At 44.9% G+C, this 6,170-nt stretch overlaps 1 long non-coding RNA gene across 7 annotated transcripts; it reads left to right on the forward strand.

Annotated features, from left to right (window-relative positions):
• Positions 1-3,190: 3,190 nt before the first annotated feature.
• On the forward strand, positions 3,191-5,819 carry LOC125531058. Of its 7 annotated transcripts, none has more exons than XR_007293095.1 (4): positions 3,195-4,574; positions 4,929-5,021; positions 5,111-5,198; positions 5,277-5,819. It is a non-coding gene; the product is annotated as an uncharacterized LOC125531058 (long non-coding RNA). The 7 variants fall into 7 exon arrangements; XR_007293089.1 differs by having other exon boundaries at positions 3,196-4,574; positions 4,929-4,977; XR_007293094.1 differs by having other exon boundaries at positions 3,193-3,579; positions 3,736-5,198.
• Positions 5,820-6,170: the final 351 nt, after the last annotated feature.

A 6,170-nucleotide genomic window follows, 5' to 3' on the forward strand; every position in this document is an offset into this window, starting at 1 on the left:
GGGGGGGCTGCGAATCGACGGTGTGGCTGGGCCGTGGAGTACGTGAGCCGTTTATGAAGACGTCAAACGGGGATGCGTGTCCATCCTCGTGTGGATACAGGTTTCATTATTTGAGTTACCTCCGTGCTCGGACACCGAAATTAGATATTTGATTCCTAAATATTATATACACAAAAAAAATTCAACCTTAAGATTTAAACTGTATGGGGGGTTATGTAAAACAAAAAATCAAAGAAAATCAGTATAAAAAGTTGAACATGCTAGTTGTGAAACACAAAATATCAAAAGCGTCGAGCAACTGCATTGAACACTAAATTTGCACAAAGCATCTCCAGCAAATCAGTTTCAGTTGTGGAATTACGACGTATCCAAAAGCAAGTATAATAATGGGCTTTTGGCCTATCTATATGGCACTTTTACCTATGTGAAGGGGTAAGAGATAAAAAATGGTGGGAGTGGGTATCCAACGAAAAATAATCCTATACGACCGGGTCGCACGCCTTCGATCGGGAGACCCTCCCCCGCAGTTGACGCGTGGCAAAACGTATCTCAAAGCAAGCCTTTAATTCCCAGTTCTTTATCTTTTCTTCTCCAGCCCTAACACTCCAGCCGCCGCAACTCCTCTGCTTGCTACGTTGTTCACCGTTGCCGCTCCATCCAGCCACACTCTAGGAGGGATGATGCTATTTACGGATTTGAGTTCTAGATGTGGCTATGATTTGTGATTTGGCTATTTGCTTGAACACTTTGGAGGATAAATTGCATCGATTTTATGTCAATTTGTGTTTGTCAAATCAATCAATCAAAGAATCTGGACAAAAATTAAGGCCCAACATCAAAACCAGTCTAGATGTGTGGCCGTTGCTGAGGACGAACCCATCGCCGACGGTGGTGCGGGAAAGGGCGTCGAGGAGAGTGGCCATGGACGCAACAAACAGAGAGGGGTTGGGTCGTCAGAGGTGAGCTTCCATGGAGCATGGTTGTGGACGGTGGGGATAGCAGTGGAGACGGGGCGTCGGTTGTTCCAGATGGGAGGCTGGAGAGCTGCGACGCCGTCGATGAGGGAGCACCGATGGTAGGGCCATGGGGCGCTGGATGGGGAATTGGAGAAGGAGACAGGATGGGACGGCGTTGCCTTGACATCTGCCGTGACAATTCCACGACAACTATGGGTGAGCCACTCTTCCGCACATCTTCACAAGTCCATTGTCACCACAATGGACGACAAGCTCCAAGCACTTGATCTCTTCGTGATGCTCCACTAGAACTTGCACACGGTAATCTTGACGACGATCACCACTTGATGTCATCCTCTCCATGGGTTGAGTGATATCTTCCTCTTGACGCAAGCCCATGAACACGTCCCTAACCCCACCTAGAACTCTCACATAGACCATGGGTTAGTACACAAAGCACAATGGACAATGCTTACCATACCATGGGATCACTTGATCCCTCTCGGTACATATTTTATGCTTTATGAGTTGATCAACTTGATTCACGCTTGACTTAGTCTTGATCAACCTTGAATCTTTCCAACTGTCTTCATTTGAATGATGTCTTGAAGGTAAACATGAATGATCACACACTCTTCTTCTTCAAGACATGCTTGCAATAATCTCAACACTCACATGACCAATCTTTGGATAATTCCTTAATAGCACCTTGGTCAACTCATAAACTCCTTGAAACCAACACACGGACTTCAAGAAAAAGCCTATGAACAAACCCTTCAAATATAACTCAAGGCAATCATTAGTCCATAGAGATTGTCATCAATTACCAAAACCAAACATGGGGGCACCGCATGTTCTTTCACCCAGTCCGGCGTCACGTCGCTCTTGGCAAACACGAAGCGGCGACCGACATTGCACCAGTCGTACCTCGCCTCGCGCTCCACCTCGGGTATGATGGACCTCAAGCCTGCGGCACCGTCGTAACCACCACCTCTGAGTTAGTGGAGGAGGAGGCCCCGCGCCTTCTCGATCACGGGCGCCAGCTCCTCCTTGACAGCGAGGCAGTGGCAACGCGGCAACGACGAGGGCGCGTCCATGGGGCTGTACCGGTTGCACGGCGGGGACGCCGGCTCCTAGACACGTGCCGGCAATGGTGGCGTCAGAGTGGCCTCCTTGAGGAGTCGGGGTGGCTGCGGCGCTTGGTCCTCACCGTCATCGGAGGAGATGACGATCTCCTCCTTGACGGAGGAGTCAGCCAACGTGGATGTTAACGGACCCAGAGAGCGTGGGAGGCGGCGCCAAGAACCACCAAGGAGGAGCTTCCACCGACTCCGCCTATGAGCATGGAGTACCATGACTTTGGTATCGCCGCCACCGGGCTCGGAGAGGAAGAGGGGCTTGGGCAGGAGGGGGCGATGCTCCGAGAGTGGGAGTGCGCCTCTGTGCATTGCCGGCGCATGGCTTAAATAGCCACGACCAGGCCAGGCGAAGGGGCGGTCAGCTCGCTTCAACGAGGCGTAGCGGCCGGAGTTGGTTCCTCGGGACGCGGCCCCACATTGAGTCGGCGACGCTCGAAAGGTCACGTCCGTCAGCGCCGCCCTCCCGTCCAGTCAAAATTGCGGCACTAATGCCGCCCGCGGCATGCTCTAGGCTGGCATGAATGTGGCGCTGCAAGCCGTACGAGCATTCGATGGAAAGCACAGGAGAGGGAGGTGGGGGATTTTTAGTGGGCCAGAGTGGTCAAATGCGAGCTTGTGAGCGGTCCAGGCGTCGGCAAAGCTCCCCCATATTTGTCTCCGCTTTGTGGGAGAAAGTACGTCTGAACTACCCGGCGGAGCGACACAGGCCCGCGTTGGATGACACAACACGTCCGGATCGCTTGGTCTAGACGGATGCAGACGATTTAAGGGTTGGCGTTGGAGAGCCCCTAAGGGCTCCTTTGATTCGAAGGAAATCTTTTAGAATTTTTGGAGGATTAAAATCCTTGAAGATTGTTTGTACTTTGGTCCTTTGATTCATAGGATAAGAATTATATAATTTTTTTCTATGGATCTTTTGATTTACTATGTTTCATAGGAAATCCAACATCCATTTCAACATTTTTATGATTATTTTATTTTCTTGTAACATCAAACACTTCTTGCTAATTCTACAGGTGAATATGTCTATTTAATCCTATTTTTTCTTTCTATTTTCATGTTTTCAGAATCATGCAAATCAATGAGACCCTGAAATCCAAGAAGAAAAACAAGAGGCGCAGTCCTGTCCTGTCCCCAGTTCTCCACCGCCCCTTGCGCGCCTCCCTTCGTCAACCATAGCCGCCATGCCAAGCATCCCTCCCCCTCCTCTCCTCCTCCTCCTCCTCTCCCTTCCGCTGCTCCTAAGCATATTCCTTCTTTCGACTTGGCCGTTTTGGTTATCTGTCCCATCAGTTCTTCTCTGTTTTGGTGAAGGATGTTTGGTGCATCTGTTCATGCCTTGTTGTCTTCAAATCCTGCCAGATGCAGATCCACTTCCCTTGAGAATAAAGACCCAGATCCGCCGAGCCCCTCACTGGTGTTCAACTGTGCCGCTGGTCCAATAAAGTTTTGATCTTGCTGTGGGTTTCTGCGAGTATTGCTAGGTTCTTTGTGCATCTTACCACATGATGAATTCTTTTAGTGGTTCCTGTCTCTCTTGTTTGATTCTATAGCATAAATTTGAAATTATCCATGCAATACTATGTGAAATTTCTTGTTCCGTTCATGCCCAATTCTTCCTCTATTTTGTTTCCTAACAGGTGATTTGGGCATGCTGATGACCAATTTGGATCCATGAAGACAGTTTGGTGATTAATCCACCTTTTTATTGGTTCTCTTTTGTCGTTCACGCCTATTCGGCAACATGTTGGTGAGATATGCCCGATTGATTTGCCTTGAATCTAGTCCCCGTCCCCAACCTCCTCTCCCTCTCATACCCCACACCATGGCCGTCCAACCTTTGCTCCTGGAAGCTGTACCCCAAACCATTTCTTTCAGTGTAAGGGGTTGTTTGTTGATTCTTGACACACTTCTAAAAACAAAATCATGCCCCGTCCTGTTGGATATCATCAACATGAATGGTATATTTCCTTGCCTTTTTGCAACGATAATCTTCAAGGTAAGAGGGATTATGTTTGTTACTCCTACTTCAGTGATTCAAGTATTTGAGAGATCACAAATTCTGTGTAGTCTTTAGATTTAGTCTAGCATGATTCAGTGATTTACAAGTATTCAGGAAGTGTGGCCAAATGTGTGAGCTAGATTCTGCGGAGTTAGTATATTACCACCCAGTGTAGTGCTTTTGTGGCTATATGTTTGTGAAAACACAAAGAAATTGCTTGTCTTATCCAATATTGCCTAAAAAACCACGAACCACCAGAAGATATTGTCATAGTATTTTAGCTATCTATTTTTTTTCATTTAATCATGGACGCATTAGTCTGTTATCTACTCGAATGACACTCCTCTAACACCAGATTTTAGTCAACTCTACTGCATGCAGGATCTTGACCTTACAAGACCTGCAGCCCCAAGGAACCCTCCAAGACCCCAGTTTGAAACATCTACAAAGGAGGTTTTAAGGAAAGCCGATTTTAGGGTGAGTAAATCTGCTTGGCAACCAATGTAAACTGGCTACAGTTTTTGTGTAAAATTAAATGGTAGATTTGATAGTATTTTGGCTGCTTGTAGACTCTAGAACTGTTAGCCAGTATAGAGTTCAGGGATACAATGACTATGGTAACCTCAAATGCCCCTTCTTCCATGATTAAATTGGTGGTAATTTGTCCAAATATCTTGTGACACTACCCTAAGCCTGTGAGGATTCTGGCGTTTTCTATTGATGCTTTCCATCACCGTATTTGAATGTAGCATTTTTCTATAACTACAAACCGTTAAGGTTTTTTTCTATTCTATGTCAGAATTGCAAACGCTTCATAATATATTGAAACAGGTTAGAGACGCCCTTGCTTCAAAGACCTGAAATACGGAAGCTTCTGAAGGTTTGCCACTGATTTGATTCCGTCAGTTACTATAATCACCTGTTGTATGGTTTCAACTATGATCACCCTCGTATGGTTTCCAGTTGATATATTCGTGTGAATTCATAACCATTGTGATGTCTCATTATTCCAGTGCACATCTACACCTTGCCTTCAAGTTTCCTCTGTTTGATGGTGGTAATTACACGGCCAACCAAGATATGCTGTTTCTGACTGCCTTTGTAAGTTTACTAATTCTTTCTGTTGGTTATCATCTGTGATGAACTCATGCGACCATTATGATTTCTGTTTTTTACTAGATTACCTCCCTTGTTTGAATGAAGCCTTGAAAGGTATCTTCTTCAATCCTTTCTCATGGAGTATCGAGTATTTCCTTGCAGTAGCTGATGTGCACACTCCATGCACTTTTTTTTAGAAAAAACCATTCCATATGCTTTCAGCGTCATTTTGTAGTGTGCAAAGCTGTAGTAAAATATTGATATTTTCTTGCAGCCGGCAGAATATTTGATGAGCAAACTATGTACATAAATGATGCATTACTTGTTATTCTTACATGTTAGTTGTGAATCGCATCATCAATAGCTTAGGTAAGATCACTATGATGTCATCCTTCCACGGTTGAACTGTTATTACTTATAAATTTAGTTTGTACATTTTGTTAGACTCTTGGTTGAATTTTTTGGCCCTGTTTTACTAATAATCAGCACCACGAGCAAATCTTGAAGTCCGGGCAGAGGGCTGAGCATGCTTGTTTGCTCATGTAGCAAATTAACCAATGTGTTCCTGGGCCATGTTTCAGATAATGATATTTAAATGTTATGGCTGCTCTGTTTATGTTGACATTTTTGGGGTCCGTCGATGCATGCTGAGAAACTATTTACCACTACAAATTACCTTACCATTAGCTGTACCTCTTTCAAACCAAAATCTTTTAATGCAAAATGCTACGATTATTACATCTTTTAATGCAAAATGCTACGATTATTACATCTTTTAATGCAAAATGCTACGATGATTATGTTTGTACACAATTATGAGATCTGCTATTTCTTTTGAAAAGAATGAGTCACATAAATGGTTTGCTCATTTTCATAAAAGAATAAAATAGATGGCCTTGAGATTTCTCCCTTTAGAATTCACTTATCACCAACAGTTTTTAGGCTACAATCATACTCCCTCCGTCCGGAGTACTA

Source organism: Triticum urartu, unplaced genomic scaffold (assembly GCF_003073215.2).
Source record: "Triticum urartu cultivar G1812 unplaced genomic scaffold, Tu2.1 TuUngrouped_contig_6763, whole genome shotgun sequence".
Taxonomy (NCBI): Eukaryota; Viridiplantae; Streptophyta; class Magnoliopsida; order Poales; family Poaceae; genus Triticum; species Triticum urartu.